Source organism: Schistocerca cancellata, unplaced genomic scaffold, assembly GCF_023864275.1.
Source record: "Schistocerca cancellata isolate TAMUIC-IGC-003103 unplaced genomic scaffold, iqSchCanc2.1 HiC_scaffold_492, whole genome shotgun sequence".
NCBI classification, from domain to species: Eukaryota; Metazoa; Arthropoda; class Insecta; order Orthoptera; family Acrididae; genus Schistocerca; species Schistocerca cancellata.
Genome location: NW_026046507.1, coordinates 1 through 16,378, shown reverse-complemented (window position 1 = coordinate 16,378; position 16,378 = coordinate 1). Strand labels below are relative to the sequence as shown.

General features: G+C 55.1%; 35 non-coding genes across 35 annotated transcripts; 7 read left to right on the top strand and 28 right to left on the bottom strand.

The window, feature by feature from the left end:
• The first annotated feature begins 66 nt into the window (after positions 1-66).
• Positions 67-138, top strand: Trnag-ucc (transfer RNA glycine (anticodon UCC)). The gene has a single exon. It is a non-coding gene; the product is annotated as a tRNA-Gly (tRNA).
• A 604-nt stretch (positions 139-742) lies between these two features.
• On the bottom strand, positions 743-816 carry Trnai-aau (transfer RNA isoleucine (anticodon AAU)). The gene has a single exon. It is a non-coding gene; the product is annotated as a tRNA-Ile (tRNA).
• A 198-nt stretch (positions 817-1,014) lies between these two features.
• Positions 1,015-1,086, bottom strand: Trnae-uuc (transfer RNA glutamic acid (anticodon UUC)). Its single transcript has one exon. It is a non-coding gene; the product is annotated as a tRNA-Glu (tRNA).
• Positions 1,087-1,390: 304 nt separating this feature from the next.
• On the bottom strand, positions 1,391-1,463 carry Trnam-cau (transfer RNA methionine (anticodon CAU)). The gene has a single exon. It is a non-coding gene; the product is annotated as a tRNA-Met (tRNA).
• A 380-nt stretch (positions 1,464-1,843) lies between these two features.
• Trnag-gcc (transfer RNA glycine (anticodon GCC)) lies at positions 1,844-1,914 on the bottom strand. Its single transcript has one exon. It is a non-coding gene; the product is annotated as a tRNA-Gly (tRNA).
• Positions 1,915-2,254: 340 nt separating this feature from the next.
• Positions 2,255-2,326, top strand: Trnag-ucc (transfer RNA glycine (anticodon UCC)). The gene has a single exon. It is a non-coding gene; the product is annotated as a tRNA-Gly (tRNA).
• Positions 2,327-2,930: 604 nt separating this feature from the next.
• Positions 2,931-3,004, bottom strand: Trnai-aau (transfer RNA isoleucine (anticodon AAU)). The gene has a single exon. It is a non-coding gene; the product is annotated as a tRNA-Ile (tRNA).
• Positions 3,005-3,202: 198 nt separating this feature from the next.
• On the bottom strand, positions 3,203-3,274 carry Trnae-uuc (transfer RNA glutamic acid (anticodon UUC)). The gene has a single exon. It is a non-coding gene; the product is annotated as a tRNA-Glu (tRNA).
• Positions 3,275-3,578: 304 nt separating this feature from the next.
• Trnam-cau (transfer RNA methionine (anticodon CAU)) lies at positions 3,579-3,651 on the bottom strand. The gene has a single exon. It is a non-coding gene; the product is annotated as a tRNA-Met (tRNA).
• Positions 3,652-4,031: 380 nt separating this feature from the next.
• On the bottom strand, positions 4,032-4,102 carry Trnag-gcc (transfer RNA glycine (anticodon GCC)). Its single transcript has one exon. It is a non-coding gene; the product is annotated as a tRNA-Gly (tRNA).
• Positions 4,103-5,119: 1,017 nt separating this feature from the next.
• Positions 5,120-5,193, bottom strand: Trnai-aau (transfer RNA isoleucine (anticodon AAU)). Its single transcript has one exon. It is a non-coding gene; the product is annotated as a tRNA-Ile (tRNA).
• Positions 5,194-5,391: 198 nt separating this feature from the next.
• Trnae-uuc (transfer RNA glutamic acid (anticodon UUC)) lies at positions 5,392-5,463 on the bottom strand. The gene has a single exon. It is a non-coding gene; the product is annotated as a tRNA-Glu (tRNA).
• A 305-nt stretch (positions 5,464-5,768) lies between these two features.
• Positions 5,769-5,841, bottom strand: Trnam-cau (transfer RNA methionine (anticodon CAU)). Its single transcript has one exon. It is a non-coding gene; the product is annotated as a tRNA-Met (tRNA).
• A 380-nt stretch (positions 5,842-6,221) lies between these two features.
• Trnag-gcc (transfer RNA glycine (anticodon GCC)) lies at positions 6,222-6,292 on the bottom strand. The gene has a single exon. It is a non-coding gene; the product is annotated as a tRNA-Gly (tRNA).
• A 340-nt stretch (positions 6,293-6,632) lies between these two features.
• On the top strand, positions 6,633-6,704 carry Trnag-ucc (transfer RNA glycine (anticodon UCC)). The gene has a single exon. It is a non-coding gene; the product is annotated as a tRNA-Gly (tRNA).
• A 605-nt stretch (positions 6,705-7,309) lies between these two features.
• On the bottom strand, positions 7,310-7,383 carry Trnai-aau (transfer RNA isoleucine (anticodon AAU)). The gene has a single exon. It is a non-coding gene; the product is annotated as a tRNA-Ile (tRNA).
• Positions 7,384-7,957: 574 nt separating this feature from the next.
• Trnam-cau (transfer RNA methionine (anticodon CAU)) lies at positions 7,958-8,030 on the bottom strand. The gene has a single exon. It is a non-coding gene; the product is annotated as a tRNA-Met (tRNA).
• Positions 8,031-8,411: 381 nt separating this feature from the next.
• Trnag-gcc (transfer RNA glycine (anticodon GCC)) lies at positions 8,412-8,483 on the bottom strand. The gene has a single exon. It is a non-coding gene; the product is annotated as a tRNA-Gly (tRNA).
• Positions 8,484-8,824: 341 nt separating this feature from the next.
• Positions 8,825-8,896, top strand: Trnag-ucc (transfer RNA glycine (anticodon UCC)). Its single transcript has one exon. It is a non-coding gene; the product is annotated as a tRNA-Gly (tRNA).
• Positions 8,897-9,503: 607 nt separating this feature from the next.
• Trnai-aau (transfer RNA isoleucine (anticodon AAU)) lies at positions 9,504-9,576 on the bottom strand. The gene has a single exon. It is a non-coding gene; the product is annotated as a tRNA-Ile (tRNA).
• A 196-nt stretch (positions 9,577-9,772) lies between these two features.
• Trnae-uuc (transfer RNA glutamic acid (anticodon UUC)) lies at positions 9,773-9,845 on the bottom strand. The gene has a single exon. It is a non-coding gene; the product is annotated as a tRNA-Glu (tRNA).
• Positions 9,846-10,150: 305 nt separating this feature from the next.
• Positions 10,151-10,222, bottom strand: Trnam-cau (transfer RNA methionine (anticodon CAU)). The gene has a single exon. It is a non-coding gene; the product is annotated as a tRNA-Met (tRNA).
• Positions 10,223-10,603: 381 nt separating this feature from the next.
• Trnag-gcc (transfer RNA glycine (anticodon GCC)) lies at positions 10,604-10,675 on the bottom strand. The gene has a single exon. It is a non-coding gene; the product is annotated as a tRNA-Gly (tRNA).
• Positions 10,676-11,014: 339 nt separating this feature from the next.
• On the top strand, positions 11,015-11,086 carry Trnag-ucc (transfer RNA glycine (anticodon UCC)). Its single transcript has one exon. It is a non-coding gene; the product is annotated as a tRNA-Gly (tRNA).
• A 605-nt stretch (positions 11,087-11,691) lies between these two features.
• Trnai-aau (transfer RNA isoleucine (anticodon AAU)) lies at positions 11,692-11,766 on the bottom strand. Its single transcript has one exon. It is a non-coding gene; the product is annotated as a tRNA-Ile (tRNA).
• A 199-nt stretch (positions 11,767-11,965) lies between these two features.
• Trnae-uuc (transfer RNA glutamic acid (anticodon UUC)) lies at positions 11,966-12,037 on the bottom strand. Its single transcript has one exon. It is a non-coding gene; the product is annotated as a tRNA-Glu (tRNA).
• A 306-nt stretch (positions 12,038-12,343) lies between these two features.
• Trnam-cau (transfer RNA methionine (anticodon CAU)) lies at positions 12,344-12,416 on the bottom strand. The gene has a single exon. It is a non-coding gene; the product is annotated as a tRNA-Met (tRNA).
• Positions 12,417-12,795: 379 nt separating this feature from the next.
• On the bottom strand, positions 12,796-12,867 carry Trnag-gcc (transfer RNA glycine (anticodon GCC)). The gene has a single exon. It is a non-coding gene; the product is annotated as a tRNA-Gly (tRNA).
• A 340-nt stretch (positions 12,868-13,207) lies between these two features.
• Positions 13,208-13,280, top strand: Trnag-ucc (transfer RNA glycine (anticodon UCC)). The gene has a single exon. It is a non-coding gene; the product is annotated as a tRNA-Gly (tRNA).
• A 601-nt stretch (positions 13,281-13,881) lies between these two features.
• Trnai-aau (transfer RNA isoleucine (anticodon AAU)) lies at positions 13,882-13,955 on the bottom strand. The gene has a single exon. It is a non-coding gene; the product is annotated as a tRNA-Ile (tRNA).
• Positions 13,956-14,154: 199 nt separating this feature from the next.
• Trnae-uuc (transfer RNA glutamic acid (anticodon UUC)) lies at positions 14,155-14,227 on the bottom strand. Its single transcript has one exon. It is a non-coding gene; the product is annotated as a tRNA-Glu (tRNA).
• Positions 14,228-14,532: 305 nt separating this feature from the next.
• Positions 14,533-14,605, bottom strand: Trnam-cau (transfer RNA methionine (anticodon CAU)). The gene has a single exon. It is a non-coding gene; the product is annotated as a tRNA-Met (tRNA).
• Positions 14,606-14,989: 384 nt separating this feature from the next.
• Trnag-gcc (transfer RNA glycine (anticodon GCC)) lies at positions 14,990-15,060 on the bottom strand. Its single transcript has one exon. It is a non-coding gene; the product is annotated as a tRNA-Gly (tRNA).
• Positions 15,061-15,403: 343 nt separating this feature from the next.
• On the top strand, positions 15,404-15,475 carry Trnag-ucc (transfer RNA glycine (anticodon UCC)). Its single transcript has one exon. It is a non-coding gene; the product is annotated as a tRNA-Gly (tRNA).
• Positions 15,476-16,078: 603 nt separating this feature from the next.
• On the bottom strand, positions 16,079-16,152 carry Trnai-aau (transfer RNA isoleucine (anticodon AAU)). The gene has a single exon. It is a non-coding gene; the product is annotated as a tRNA-Ile (tRNA).
• Between the last annotated feature and the right edge of the window lie 226 nt (positions 16,153-16,378).

Here is a 16,378-nt window from a genome sequence, read left to right as displayed (position 1 = left end):
GATCACCTTCGGCCGCTGCCGACAGGCGGGAAGCCGACACCGCGCGGCGTCGGGGCGCTCGCTTGTGCGGTGGTGGTGTAATGGTCAGCATAGTTGCCTTCCAAGCAGTTGATCCGGGTTCGATTCCCGGCCACCGCAGCAGGCTTTTAATTTCGCGTATGAGTACTTTTGCCACGCGCCCTTACATTCATGTTTTGCCGCCTCTTACTCGCTGCAGACCAGCCTATAGATAGTGTGTCTCGACTTGTCTCGACTTTGCTCAGCTGACGCGAGAGCTGACGCTCTCCAATCGGCCTATATCAAAACGACAAGCACGAGAAACGACTGAGAGAGGTAAGGAGAGGCGAGGCGAGGCGATGGACACACAGCACGCCCCTTCATTTCACGGTGGCGTCTCCCTGACCGAATCGGGCTGTAGCTCCGAAAACAAAGGAGAAAGAAAAATAGGAAGCGAAACTGCCAACAGCACCCTGTGTTCCCATGCGCTCGCCCGCCCAAGTACTGACAAGGGCCAAAGTTGTTACATATCGGCAATCGGACACTTTCTTTCATTTTCTCTTTATCGTATGAGAACCAGTGTATTCAACATATGATGGCCATTGCCGAGTGAATGCTGTAGCGCTTCCCGACAAGTCGGGTTCGGATCCTCTGTCTGTCGGCTTCCACGCAGAGTGATGATCTTTTGGTCATCACACTCGCCAGCTGAAATCGGCGCTGCCTTTTCGTGGTAGTAAAAGCGTAGTGGCCCGTGGGGGGATCGAACCCACGACCTTCGCGTTATTAGCACGACGCTCTAACCAACTGAGCTAACGGGCCTCGACGGACGCAGATGCTCAGCCCCACGCTCGAAACATGTGGCATGAAGCCATACGCCATTTCTATGGTCGTCGTGTGTCTGCTTCCCTTGTCTGTATCCTGCTGACGCTCACGAAACAGTAGCTATATTGCGAGCAGGACGGGAAACGGCAGTTCGGACAGCTCAAACTTGTCACGATTCGTGTGGGAAAAATTCCGTTCCGGTACCGGGAATCGAACCCGGGCCTCCTGGGTGAAAGCCAGGTATCCTAGCCACTAGACCACACCGGACGTGGGAGCTCACTCGACGGTTCGGACGGTCGCTTGGCGCATTTCGTGTCGAGTCCCGCGTCGTCGCCCTTCTCTCTTTGCGAGCATCTTTGCGCATACTGACTGGCAAGGCGCGCACCTCAAACGTCGCAGAGCAATGCTTTTGGCTTCATGCTCTGCTGGGAGAAGAGGAAAAGGGAAGCTGTAAGTAGCAATAACAAGGAGTAAACATTTTCCCGCTGAAGCGTTGAAACGTCGTGGATAACAAACAAGAAATAAGTTGGTGCCCTAGCAACAGCACCACCATCAGTCACAGAAAATTAAATGCCCCGGGTGAGGATCGAACTCACGACCTTAAGATTATGAGACTTACGCGCTGCCTACTGCGCTACCGAGGCACGGGTGCACCGCTTGCCCTCGAAAATAGGTAAACCCTGTACCCAATATTAGACGTAGAGACACTGTACTTCCTGGATAACGTGTTCTGTTACTACACGTGCATTGCCGGCCCATTTGATTGCGGTGTTGCTGCAGCTGTTGCAACGATAGGCAGCACTCCTTGTCGTTAAAGTTCAGTGCCTCGGAGGCACCTGGACACAGCAACTTGTGAGGCCAGGCCGGCGCTAGTCTGTAGAACATGATGCGAGCGTCCTAGTGGGGACCCGCGAGTGCTGCGTTCTCGGTTCTTCTCAAGGGAATCCAGCTATATATTCTTGTGGATCGTGCATCTCAAGCGCGCAAGCCACACGGCAGCACTATCGCGGGAAAAGCAAAATGATGCATCGGCCGGGAATCGAACCCGGGCCGCCCGCGTGGCAGGCGAGCATTCTACCACTGAACCACCGATGCTCGGGTCGGTAGTAAGTTCACGCTGCTTCCCGAGCGCATGTCGCAAGGGAAAGTGGGACTGCCGTCGAGCGCCGTAGCATTCTGTCGAGAAGATGCTGCAGACGCTGAATCCTGCACTGCACTGCTTAAAAATGCCGCCAGAACGCGGTCCTCTGCGTACTCTTGCGTCGCCGGCGCCGACTCTTGCCAAAGGATGCGAAGTGTGCGTGGATACGCCGTCCGAATGCAACTGGATGTGTTCCCCTAGCCTACCTCGAAATGCGCCTGCAGGTACGATCACCTTCGGCCGCTGCCGACAGGCGGGAAGCCGACACCGCGCGGCGTCGGGGCGCTCGCTTGTGCGGTGGTGGTGTAATGGTCAGCATAGTTGCCTTCCAAGCAGTTGATCCGGGTTCGATTCCCGGCCACCGCAGCAGGCTTTTAATTTCGCGTATGAGTACTTTTGCCACGCGCCCTTACATTCATGTTTTGCCGCCTCTTACTCGCTGCAGACCAGCCTATAGATAGTGTGTCTCGACTTGTCTCGACTTTGCTCAGCTGACGCGAGAGCTGACGCTCTCCAATCGGCCTATATCAAAACGACAAGCACGAGAAACGACTGAGAGAGGTAAGGAGAGGCGAGGCGAGGCGATGGACACACAGCACGCCCCTTCATTTCACGGTGGCGTCTCCCTGACCGAATCGGGCTGTAGCTCCGAAAACAAAGGAGAAAGAAAAATAGGAAGCGAAACTGCCAACAGCACCCTGTGTTCCCATGCGCTCGCCCGCCCAAGTACTGACAAGGGCCAAAGTTGTTACATATCGGCAATCGGACACTTTCTTTCATTTTCTCTTTATCGTATGAGAACCAGTGTATTCAACATATGATGGCCATTGCCGAGTGAATGCTGTAGCGCTTCCCGACAAGTCGGGTTCGGATCCTCTGTCTGTCGGCTTCCACGCAGAGTGATGATCTTTTGGTCATCACACTCGCCAGCTGAAATCGGCGCTGCCTTTTCGTGGTAGTAAAAGCGTAGTGGCCCGTGGGGGGATCGAACCCACGACCTTCGCGTTATTAGCACGACGCTCTAACCAACTGAGCTAACGGGCCTCGACGGACGCAGATGCTCAGCCCCACGCTCGAAACATGTGGCATGAAGCCATACGCCATTTCTATGGTCGTCGTGTGTCTGCTTCCCTTGTCTGTATCCTGCTGACGCTCACGAAACAGTAGCTATATTGCGAGCAGGACGGGAAACGGCAGTTCGGACAGCTCAAACTTGTCACGATTCGTGTGGGAAAAATTCCGTTCCGGTACCGGGAATCGAACCCGGGCCTCCTGGGTGAAAGCCAGGTATCCTAGCCACTAGACCACACCGGACGTGGGAGCTCACTCGACGGTTCGGACGGTCGCTTGGCGCATTTCGTGTCGAGTCCCGCGTCGTCGCCCTTCTCTCTTTGCGAGCATCTTTGCGCATACTGACTGGCAAGGCGCGCACCTCAAACGTCGCAGAGCAATGCTTTTGGCTTCATGCTCTGCTGGGAGAAGAGGAAAAGGGAAGCTGTAAGTAGCAATAACAAGGAGTAAACATTTTCCCGCTGAAGCGTTGAAACGTCGTGGATAACAAACAAGAAATAAGTTGGTGCCCTAGCAACAGCACCACCATCAGTCACAGAAAATTAAATGCCCCGGGTGAGGATCGAACTCACGACCTTAAGATTATGAGACTTACGCGCTGCCTACTGCGCTACCGAGGCACGGGTGCACCGCTTGCCCTCGAAAATAGGTAAACCCTGTACCCAATATTAGACGTAGAGACACTGTACTTCCTGGATAACGTGTTCTGTTACTACACGTGCATTGCCGGCCCATTTGATTGCGGTGTTGCTGCAGCTGTTGCAACGATAGGCAGCACTCCTTGTCGTTAAAGTTCAGTGCCTCGGAGGCACCTGGACACAGCAACTTGTGAGGCCAGGCCGGCGCTAGTCTGTAGAACATGATGCGAGCGTCCTAGTGGGGACCCGCGAGTGCTGCGTTCTCGGTTCTTCTCAAGGGAATCCAGCTATATATTCTTGTGGATCGTGCATCTCAAGCGCGCAAGCCACACGGCAGCACTATCGCGGGAAAAGCAAAATGATGCATCGGCCGGGAATCGAACCCGGGCCGCCCGCGTGGCAGGCGAGCATTCTACCACTGAACCACCGATGCTCGGGTCGGTAGTAAGTTCACGCTGCTTCCCGAGCGCATGTCGCAAGGGAAAGTGGGACTGCCGTCGAGCGCCGTAGCATTCTGTCGAGAAGATGCTGCAGACGCTGAATCCTGCACTGCACTGCTTAAAAATGCCGCCAGAACGCGGTCCTCTGCGTACTCTTGCGTCGCCGGCGCCGACTCTTGCCAAAGGATGCGAAGTGTGCGTGGATACGCCGTCCGAATGCAACTGGATGTGTTCCCCTAGCCTACCTCGAAATGCGCCTGCAGGTACGATCACCTTCGGCCGCTGCCGACAGGCGGGAAGCCGACACCGCGCGGCGTCGGGGCGCTCGCTTGTGCGGGTGGTGGTGTAATGGTCAGCATAGTTGCCTTCCAAGCAGTTGATCCGGGTTCGATTCCCGCCACCGCAGCAGGCTTTAATTTCGCGTATGAGTACTTTTGCCACGCGCCCTTACATTCATGTTTTGCCGCCTCTTACTCGCTGCAGACCAGCCTATAGATAGTGTGTCTCGACTTGTCTCGACTTTGCTCAGCTGACGCGAGAGCTGACGCTCTCCAATCGGCCTATATCAAAACGACAAGCACGAGAAACGACTGAGAGAGGTAAGGAGAGGCGAGGCGAGGGCGATGGACACCACAGCACGCCCCTTCATTTCACGGTGGCGTCTCCCTGACCGAATCGGGCTGTAGCTCCGAAAACAAAGGAGAAAGAAAAATAGGAAGCGAAACTGCCAACAGCACCCTGTGTTCCCATGCGCTCGCCCGCCCAAGTACTGACAAGGGCCAAAGTTGTTACATATCGGCAATCGGACACTTTCTTTCATTTTCTCTTTATCGTATGAGAACCAGTGTATTCAACATATGATGGCCATTGCCGAGTGAATGCTGTAGCGCTTCCCGACAAGTCGGGTTCGGATCCTCTGTCTGTCGGCTTCCACGCAGAGTGATGATCTTTTGGTCATCACACTCGCCAGCTGAAATCGGCGCTGCCTTTTCGTGGTAGTAAAAGCGTAGTGGCCCGTGGGGGGATCGAACCCACGACCTTCGCGTTATTAGCACGACGCTCTAACCAACTGAGCTAGCGGGCCTCGACGGACGCAGATGCTCAGCCCCACGCTCGAAACATGTGGCATGAAGCCATACGCCATTTCTATGGTCGTCGTGTGTCTGCTTCCCTTGTCTGTATCCTGCTGACGCTCACGAAACAGTAGCTATATTGCGAGCAGGACGGGAAACGGCAGTTCGGACAGCTCAAACTTGTCACGATTCGTGTGGGAAAAATTCCGTTCCGGTACCGGGAATCGAACCCGGGCCTCCTGGGTGAAAGCCAGGTATCCTAGCCACTAGACCACACCGGACGTGGGAGCTCACTCGACGGTTCGGACGGTCGCTTGGCGCATTTCGTGTCGAGTCCCGCGTCGTCGCCCTTCTCTCTTTGCGAGCATCTTTGCGCATACTGACTGGCAAGGCGCGCACCTCAAACGTCGCAGAGCAATGCTTTTGGCTTCATGCTCTGCTGGGAGAAGAGGAAAAGGGAAGCTGTAAGTAGCAATAACAAGGAGTAAACATTTTCCCCGCTGAAGCGTTGAAACGTCGTGGATAACAAACAAGAAATAAGTTGGTGCCCTAGCAACAGCACCACCATCAGTCACAGAAAATTAAATGCCCCGGGTGAGGATCGAACTCACGACCTTAAGATTATGAGACTTACGCGCTGCCTACTGCGCTACCGAGGCACGGGTGCACCGCTTGCCCTCGAAAATAGGTAAACCCTGTACCCAATATTAGACGTAGAGACACTGTACTTCCTGGATAACGTGTTCTGTTACTACACGTGCATTGCCGGCCCATTTGATTGCGGTGTTGCTGCAGCTGTTGCAACGATAGGCAGCACTCCTTGTCGTTAAAGTTCAGTGCCTCGGAGGCACCTGGACACAGCAACTTGTGAGGCCAGGCCGGCGCTAGTCTGTAGAACATGATGCGAGCGTCCTAGTGGGGACCCGCGAGTGCTGCGTTCTCGGTTCTTCTCAAGGGAATCCAGCTATATATTCTTGTGGATCGTGCATCTCAAGCGCGCAAGCCACACGGCAGCACTATCGCGGGAAAAGCAAAATGATGCATCGGCCGGGAATCGAACCCGGGCCGCCCGCGTGGCAGGCGAGCATTCTACCACTGAACCACCGATGCTCGGGTCGGTAGTAAGTTCACGCTGCTTCCCGAGCGCATGTCGCAAGGGAAAGTGGGACTGCCGTCGAGCGCCGTAGCATTCTGTCGAGAAGATGCTGCAGACGCTGAATCCTGCACTGCACTGCTTAAAAATGCCGCCAGAACGCGGTCCTCTGCGTACTCTTGCGTCGCCGGCGCCGACTCTTGCCAAAGGATGCGAAGTGTGCGTGGATACGCCGTCCGAATGCAACTGGATGTGTTCCCCTAGCCTACCTCGAAATGCGCCTGCAGGTACGATCACCTTCGGCCGCTGCCGACAGGCGGGAAGCCGACACCGCGCGGCGTCGGGGCGCTCGCTTGTGCGGTGGTGGTGTAATGGTCAGCATAGTTGCCTTCCAAGCAGTTGATCCGGGTTCGATTCCCGGCCACCGCAGCAGGCTTTTAATTTCGCGTATGAGTACTTTTGCCACGCGCCCTTACATTCATGTTTTGCCGCCTCTTACTCGCTGCAGACCAGCCTATAGATAGTGTGTCTCGACTTGTCTCGACTTTGCTCAGCTGACGCGAGAGCTGACGCTCTCCAATCGGCCTATATCAAAACGACAAGCACGAGAAACGACTGAGAGAGAGTAAGGAGAGGCGAGGCGAGGCGATGGACACACAGCACGCCCCTTCATTTCACGGTGGCGTCTCCCTGACCGAATCGGGCTGTAGCTCCGAAAACAAAGGAGAAAGAAAAATAGGAAGCGAAACTGCCAACAGCACCCTGTGTTCCCATGCGCTCGCCCGCCCAAGTACTGACAAGGGCCAAAGTTGTTACATATCGGCAATCGGACACTTTCTTTCATTTTCTCTTTATCGTATGAGAACCAGTGTATTCAACATATGATGGCCATTGCCGAGTGAATGCTGTAGCGCTTCCCGACAAGTCGGGTTCGGATCCTCTGTCTGTCGGCTTCCACGCAGAGTGATGATCTTTTGGTCATCACACTCGCCAGCTGAAATCGGCGCTGCCTTTTCGTGGTAGTAAAAGCGTAGTGGCCCGTGGGGGGATCGAACCCACGACCTTCGCGTTATTAGCACGACGCTCTAACCAACTGAGCTAGCGGGCCTCGACGGACGCAGATGCTCAGCCCCACGCTCGAAACATGTGGGCATGAAGCCATACGCCATTTCTATGGTCGTCGTGTGTCTGCTTCCCTTGTCTGTATCCTGCTGACGCTCACGAAACAGTAGCTATATTGCGAGCAGGACGGGAAACCGGCAGTTCGGACAGCTCAAACTTGTCACGATTCGTGTGGGAAAAATTCCGTTCCGGTACCGGAATCGAACCCGGGCCTCCTGGGTGAAAGCCAGGTATCCTAGCACTAGACCACACCGGACGTGGGAGCTCACTCGACGGTTCGGACGGTCGCTTGGCGCATTTCGTGTCGAGTCCCGCGTCGTCGCCCTTCTCTCTTTGCGAGCATCTTTGCGCATACTGACTGCAAGGCGCGCACCTCAAACGTCGCAGAGCAATGCTTTTGGCTTCATGCTCTGCTGGGAGGAAGAGGAAAAGGGAAGCTGTAAGTAGCAATAACAAGGAGTAAACATTTTCCCGCTGAAGCGTTGAAACGTCGTGGATAACAAACAAGAAATAAGTTGGTGCCCTAGCAACAGCACCACCATCAGTCACAGAAAATTAAATGCCCCGGGTGAGGATCGAACTCACGACCTTAAGATTATGAGACTTACGCGCTGCCTACTGCGCTACCGAGGCACGGGTGCACCGCTTGCCCTCGAAAATAGGTAAACCCTGTACCCAATATTAGACGTAGAGACACTGTACTTCCTGGATAACGTGTTCTGTTACTACACGTGCATTGCCGGGCCCATTTGATTGCGGTGTTGCTGCAGCTGTTGCAACGATAGGCAGCACTCCTTGTCGTTAAAGTTCAGTGCCTCGGAGGCACCTGGACACAGCAACTTGTGAGGCCAGGCCGGCGCTAGTCTGTAGAACATGATGCGAGCGTCCTAGTGGGGACCCGCGAGTGCTGCGTTCTCGGTTCTTCTCAAGGGAATCCAGCTATATATTCTTGTGGATCGTGCATCTCAAGCGCGCAAGCCACACGGCAGCACTATCGCGGGAAAAGCAAAATGATGCATCGGCCGGGAATCGAAACCCGGGCCGCCCGCGTGGCAGGCGAGCATTCTACCACTGAACCACCGATGCTCGGGTCGGTAGTAAGTTCACGCTGCTTCCCGAGCGCATGTCGCAAGGGAAAGTGGGACTGCCGTCGAGCGCCGTAGCATTCTGTCGAGAAGATGCTGCAGACGCTGAATCCTGCACTGCACTGCTTAAAAATGCCGCCAGAACGCGGTCCTCTGCGTACTCTTGCGTCGCCGGCGCCGACTCTTGCCAAAGGATGCGAAGTGTGCGTGGATACGCCGTCCGAATGCAACTGGATGTGTTCCCCTAGCCTACCTCGAAATGCCGCCTGCAGGTACGATCACCTTCGGCCGCTGCCGACAGGCGGGAAGCCGACACCGCGCGGCGTCGGGGCGCTCGCTTGTGCGGTGGTGGTGTAATGGTCAGCATAGTTGCCTTCCAAGCAGTTGATCCGGGTTCGATTCCCGGCCACCGCAGCAGGCTTTTAATTTCGCGTATGAGTACTTTTGCCACGCGCCCTTACATTCATGTTTTGCCGCCTCTTACTCGCTGCAGACCAGCCTATAGATAGTGTGTCTCGACTTGTCTCGACTTTGCTCAGCTGACGCGAGAGCTGACGCTCTCCAATCGGCCTATATCAAAACGACAAGCACGAGAAACGACTGAGAGAGGTAAGGAGAGGCGAGGCGAGGCTGATGGACACACAGCACGCCCCTTCATTTCACGGTGGCGTCTCCCCTGACCGAATCGGGCTGTAGCTCCGAAAACAAAGGAGAAAGAAAAATAGGAAGCGAAACTGCCAACAGCACCCTGTGTTCCCATGCGCTCGCCCGCCCAAGTACTGACAAGGGCCAAAGTTGTTACATATCGGCAATCGGACACTTTCTTTCATTTTCTCTTTATCGTATGAGAACCAGTGTATTCAACATATGATGGCCATTGCCGAGTGAATGCTGTAGCGCTTCCCGACAAGTCGGGTTCGGATCCTCTGTCTGTCGGCTTCCACGCAGAGTGATGATCTTTTGGTCATCACACTCGCCAGCTGAAATCGGCGCTGCCTTTTCGTGGTAGTAAAAGCGTAGTAGGCCCGTGGGGGGATCGAACCACGACCTTCGCGTTATTAGCACGACGCTCTAACCAACTGAGCTAGCGGGCCTCGACGGACGCAGATGCTCAGCCCCACGCTCGAAACATGTGGCATGAAGCCATACGCCATTTCTATGGTCGTCGTGTGTCTGCTTCCTTGTCTGTATCCTGCTGACGCTCACGAAACAGTAGCTATATTGCGAGCAGGACGGGAAACGGCAGTTCGGACAGCTCAAACTTGTCACGATTCGTGTGGGAAAAATTCGTTCCGGTACCGGGGAATCGAACCCGGGCCTCCTGGGTGAAAGCCAGGTATCCTAGCCACTAGACCACACCGGACGTGGGAGCTCACTCGACGGTTCGGACGGTCGCTTGGCGCATTTCGTGTCGAGTCCCGCGTCGTCGCCCTTCTCTCTTTGCGAGCATCTTTGCGCATACTGACTGGCAAGGCGCGCACCTCAAACGTCGCAGAGCAATGCTTTTGGCTTCATGCTCTGCTGGGAGAAGAGGAAAAGGGAAGCTGTAAGTAGCAATAACAAGGAGTAAACATTTTCCCGCTGAAGCGTTGAAAACGTCGTGGATAACAAACAAGAAATAAGTTGGTGCCCTAGCAACAGCACCACCATCAGTCACAGAAAATTAAATGCCCCGGGTGAGGATCGAACTCACGACTTAAGATTATGAGACTTACGCGCTGCCTACTGCGCTACCGAGGCACGGGTGCACCGCTTGCCCTCGAAAATAGGTAAACCCTGTACCCAATATTAGACGTAGAGACACTGTACTTCCTGGATAACGTGTTCTGTTACTACACGTGCATTGCCGGCCCATTTGATTGCGGTGTTGCTGCAGCTGTTGCAACGATAGGCAGCACTCCTTGTCGTTAAAGTTCAGTGCCTCGGAGGCACCTGGACACAGCAACTTGTGAGGCCAGGCCGGCGCTAGTCTGTAGAACATGATGCGAGCGTCCTAGTGGGGACCCGCGAGTGCTGCGTTCTCGGTTCTTCTCAAGGGAATCCAGCTATATATTCTTGTGGATCGTGCATCTCAAGCGCGCAAGCCACACGGGCAGCACTATCGCGGGAAAAGCAAAATGATGCATCGGCCGAGGAATCGAACCCGGGCCGCCCGCGTGGCAGGCGAGCATTCTACCACTGAACCACCGATGCTCGGGTCGGTAGTAAGTTCACGCTGCTTCCCGAGCGCATGTCGCAAGGGAAAGTGGGACTGCCGTCGAGCGCCGTAGCATTCTGTCGAGAAGATGCTGCAGACGCTGAATCCTGCACTGCACTGCTAAAAATGCCGCCAGAACGCGGTCCTCTGCGTACTCTTGCGTCGCCGGCGCCGACTCTTGCCAAAGGATGCGAAGTGTGCGTGGATACGCCGTCCGAATGCAACTGGATGTGTTCCCCTAGCCTACCTCGAAATGCGCCTGCAGGTACGATCACCTTCGGCCGCTGCCGACAGGCGGGAAGCCGACACCGCGCGGCGTCGGGGCGCTCGCTTGTGCGGTGGTGGTGTAATGGTCAGCATAGTTGCCTTCCAAGCAGTTGATCCGGGTTCGATTCCCGGCCACCGCAGCAGGCTTTTAATTTCGCGTATGAGTACTTTTGCCACGCGCCCTTACATTCATGTTTTGCCGCCTCTTACTCCGCTGCAGACCAGCCTATAGATAGTGTGTCTCGACTTGTCTCGACCTTTGCTCAGCTGACGCGAGAGCTGACGCTCTCCAATCGGCCTATATCAAAACGACAAGCACGAGAAACGACTGAGAGAGGTAAGGAGAGGCGAGGCGAGGCGATGGACACACAGCACGCCCCTTCATTCACGGTGGCGTCTCCCTGACCGAATCGGGCTGTAGCTCCGAAAACAAAGGAGAAAGAAAAATAGGAAGCGAAACTGCCAACAGCACCCTGTGTTCCATGCGCTCGCCCGCCCAAGTACTGACAAGGGCCAAAGTTGTTACATATCGGCAATCGGGACACTTTCTTTCATTTTCTCTTTATCGTATGAGAACCAGTGTATTCAACATATGATGGCCATTGCCGAGTGAATGCTGTAGCGCTTCCCGACAAGTCGGGTTCGGATCCTCTGTCTGTCGGCTTCCACGCAGAGTGATGATCTTTTGGTCATCACACTCGCCAGCTGAAATCGGCGCTGCCTTTTCGTGGTAGTAAAAGCGTAGTGGCCCGTGGGGGGATCGAACCCACGACCTTCGCGTTATTAGCACGACGCTCTAACCAACTGAGCTAGCGGGGCCTCGACGGACGCAGATGCTCAGCCCCACGCTCGAAACATGTGGCATGAAGCCCATACGCCATTTCTATGGTCGTCGTGTGTCTGCTTCCCTTGTCTGTATCCTGCTGACGCTCACGAAACAGTAGCTATATGCGAGCAGGACGGGGAAACGGCAGTTCGGACAGCTCAAACTTGTCACGATTCGTGTGGGAAAAATTCCGTTCCGGTACCGGGAATCGAACCCGGGCCTCCTGGGTGAAAGCCAGGTATCCTAGCCACTAGACCACACCGGACGTGGGAGCTCACTCGACGGTTCGGACGGTCGCTTGGCGCATTTCGTGTCGAGTCCCGCGTCGTCGCCCTTCTCTCTTTGCGAGCATCTTTGCGCATACTGACTGGCAAGGCGCGCACCTCAAACGTCGCAGAGCAATGCTTTTGGCTTCATGCTCTGCTGGGGAGAAGAGGAAAAGGGAAGCTGTAAGTAGCAATAACAAGGAGTAAACATTTTTCCCGCTGAAGCGTTGAAACGTCGTGGATAACAAACAAGAAATAAGTTGGTGCCCTAGCAACAGCACCACCATCAGTCACAGAAAATTAAATGCCCCGGGTGAGGATCGAACTCACGACCTTAAGATTATGAGACTTACGCGCTGCCTACTGCGCTACCGAGGCACGGGTGCACCGCTTGCCCTCGAAAATAGGTAAACCCTGTACCCAATATTAGACGTAGAGACACTGTACTTCCTGGATAACGTGTTCTGTTACTACACGTGCATTGCCGGCCATTTGATTGCGGTGTTGCTGCAGCTGTTGCAACGATAGGCAGCACTCCTTGTCGTTAAAGTTCAGTGCCTCGGAGGCACCTGGACACAGCAACTTGTGAGGCCAGGCCGGCGCTAGTCTGTAGAACATGATGCGAGCGTCCTAGTGGGGACCCGCGAGTGCTGCGTTCTCGGTTCTTCTCAAGGGAATCCAGCTATATATTCTTGTGGATCGTGCATCTCAAGCGCGCAAGCCACACGGCAGCACTATCGCGGGAAAAGCAAAATGATGCATCGGCCGGGAATCGAACCCGGGCCGGCCCGCGTGGCAGGCGAGCATTCTACCACTGAACCACCGATGCTCGGGTCGGTAGTAAGTTCACGCTGCTTCCCGAGCGCATGTCGCAAGGGAAAGTGGGACTGCCGTCGAGCGCCGTAGCATTCTGTCGAGAAGATGCTGCAGACGCTGAATCCTGCACTGCACTGCTTAAAAATGCCGCCAGAACGCGGTCCTCTGCGTACTCTTGCGTCGCCGGCGCCGACTCTTGCCAAAGGATGCGAAGTGTGCGTGGATACGCCGTCCGAATGCAACTGGATGTGTTCCCCTAGCCTACCTCGAAATGCGCCTGCAGGTACGATCACCTTCGGCCGCTGCCGACAGGCGGGAAGCCGACACCGCGCGGCGTCGGGGCGCTCGCTTGTGCGGTGGTGGTGTAATGGTCAGCATAAGTTGCCTTCCAAGCAGTTGATCCGGGTTCGATTCCCGGCCACCGCAGCAGGCTTTTAATTTCGCGTATGAGTACTTTTGCCACGCGCCCTTACATTCATGTTTGCCGCCTCTTACTCGCTGCAGACCAGCCTATAGATAGTGTGTCTCGACTTGTCTCGACTTTGCTCAGCTGACGCGAGAGCTGACGCTCTCCAATCGGCCTATATCAAAACGACAAGCACGAGAAACGACTGAGAGAGGTAAGGAGAGGCGAGGCGAGGCGATGGACACACAGCACGCCCCTTCATTTCACGGTGGCGTCTCCCTGACCGAATCGGGCTGTAGCTCCGAAAACAAAGGAGAAAGAAAAATAGGAAGCGAAACTGCCAACAGCACCCTGTGTTCCCATGCGCTCGCCCGCCCAAGTACTGACAAGGGCCAAAGTTGTTACATATCGGCAATCGGACACTTTCTTTCATTTTCTCTTTATCGTATGAGACCAGTGTATTCAACATATGATGGCCATTGCGAGTGAATGCTGTAGCGCTTCCCGACAAGTCGGGTTCGGATCCTCTGTCTGTCGGCTTCCACGCAGAGTGATGATCTTTTGGTCATCACACTCGCCAGCTGAAATCGGCGCTGCCTTTTCGTGGTAGTAAAAGCGTAGTGGCCCGTGGGGGGATCGAACCCACGACCTTCGCGTTATTAGCACGACGCTCTAACCAACTGAGCTAGCGGGCCTCGACGGACGCAGATGCTCAGCCCCACGCTCGAAACATGTGGCATGAAGCCATACGCCATTTCTATGGTCGTCGTGTGTCTGCTTCCCTTGTCTGTATCCTGCTGACGCTCACGAAAGCAGTAGCTATATTGCGAGCAGGACGGGAAACGGCAGTTCGGACAGCTCAAACTTGTCACGATTCGTGTGGGAAAAATTCCGTTCCGGTACCGGGAATCGAACCCGGGCCTCCTGGGTGAAAGCCAGGTATCCTAGGCCACTAGACCACACCGGACGTGGGAGCTCACTCGACGGTTCGGACGGTCGCTTGGCACATTTCGTGTCGAGTCCCGCGTCGTCGCCCTTCTCTCTTTGCGAGCATCTTTGCGCAATACTGACTGGCAAGGCGCGCACCTCAAACGTCGCAGAGCAATGCTTTTGGCTTCATGCTCTGCTGGGAGAAGAGGAAAAGGGAAGCTGTAAGTAGCAATAACAAGGAGTAAACATTTTCCCGCTGAAGCGTTGAAACGTCGTGGATAACAAACAAGAAATAAGTTGGTGCCCTAGCAACAGCACCACCATCAGTCACAGAAAATTAAATGCCTCGGGTGAGGATCGAACTCACGACCTTAAGATTATGAGACTTACGCGCTGCCTACTGCGCTACCGAGGCACGGGTGCACCGCTTGCCCTCGAAAAATAGGTAAACCCTGTACCCAATATTAGACGTAGAGACACTGTACTTCCTGGATAACGTGTTCTGTTACTACACGTGCATTGCCGGCCCATTTGATTGCGGTGTTGCCTGCAGCTGTTGCAACGATAGGCAGCACTCCTTGTCGTTAAAGTTCAGTGCCGTCGGAGGCACCTGGACACAGCAACTTGTGAGGCCAGGCCGGCGCTAGTCTGTAGAACATGATGCGAGCGTCCTAGTGGGGACCCGCGAGTGCTGCGTTCTCAGGTTCTTCTCAAGGGAATCCAGCTATATATTCTTGTGGATCGTGCATCTCAAGCGCGCAAGCCACACGGCAGCACTATCGCGGGAAAAGCAAAATGATGCATCGGCCGGGAATCGAACCCGGGCCGCCCGCGTGGCAGGCGAGCATTCTACCACTGAACCACCGATGCTCGGGTCGGTAGTAAGTTCACGCTGCTTCCCCGAGCGCATGTCGCAAGGGAAAGTGGGACTGCCGTCGAGCGCCGTAGCATTCTGTCGAGAAGATGCTGCAGACGCTGAATCCTGCACTGCACTGCTTAAAAATGCCGCCAAGAACGCGGTCCCTCTGCGTACTCTTGCGTCGCCGGCGCCGACTCTTGCCAAAGGATGCGAAGTGTGCGTGGATACGCCGTCCGAATGCAACTGGATGTGTTCCCCTAGCCTACCTCGAAATGCGCCTGCAGGTACGATCACCTTCGGCCGCTGCCGACAGGCGGGAAGCCGACACCGCGCGGCGTCGGGGCGCTCGCTTGTGCGGTGGTGGTGTAATGGTCAGCATAGTTGCCTTCCAAGCAGTTGATCCGGGTTCGATTCCCGGCCACCGCAGCAGGCTTTTAATTTCGCGTATGAGTACTTTTGCCACGCGCCCTTACATTCATGTTTGCCGCCTCTTACTCGCTGCAGACCAGCCTATAGATAGTGTGTCTCGACTTGTCTCGACTTTGCTCAGCTGACGCGAGAGCTGACGCTCTCCAATCGGCCTATATCAAAACGACAAGCACGAGAAACGACTGAGAGAGGTAAGGAGAGGCGAGGCGAGGCGATGGACACGCAGCACGCCCCCTTCATTTCACGGTGGCGTCTCCCTGACCGAATCGGGCTGTAGCTCCGAAACAAAGGAGAAAGAAAAATAGGAAGCGAAACTGCCAACAGCACCCTGTGTTCCCATGCGCTCGCCCGCCCAAGTACTGACAAGGGCCAAAGTTGTTACATATCGGCAATCGGACACTTTCTTTCATTTTCTCTTTATCGTATGAGAACCAGTGTATTCAACATATGATGGCCATTGCCGAGTGAATGCTGTAGCGCTTCCCGACAAGTCGGGTTCGGATCCTCTGTCTGTCGGCTTCCACGCAGAGTGATGATCTTTTGGTCATCACACTCGCCAGCTGAAATCGGCGCTGCCTTTTCGTGGTAGTAAAAGCGTAGTGGCCCGTGGGGGGATCGAACCCACGACCTTCGCGTTATTAGCACGACGCTCTAACCAACTGAGCTAGCGGGCCTCGACGGACGCAGATGCTCAGCCCCACGCTCGAAAACATGTGGCATGAAGCCATACGCCATTTCTATGGTCGTCGTGTGTCTGCTTCCCTTGTCTGTATCCTGCTGACGCTCACGAAACAGTAGCTATATTGCGAGCAGGACGGGAAACGGCAGTTCGGACAGCTCAAACTTGTCACGATTCGTGTGGGAAAAATTCCGTTCCGGTACCGGGAATCGAACCCGGGC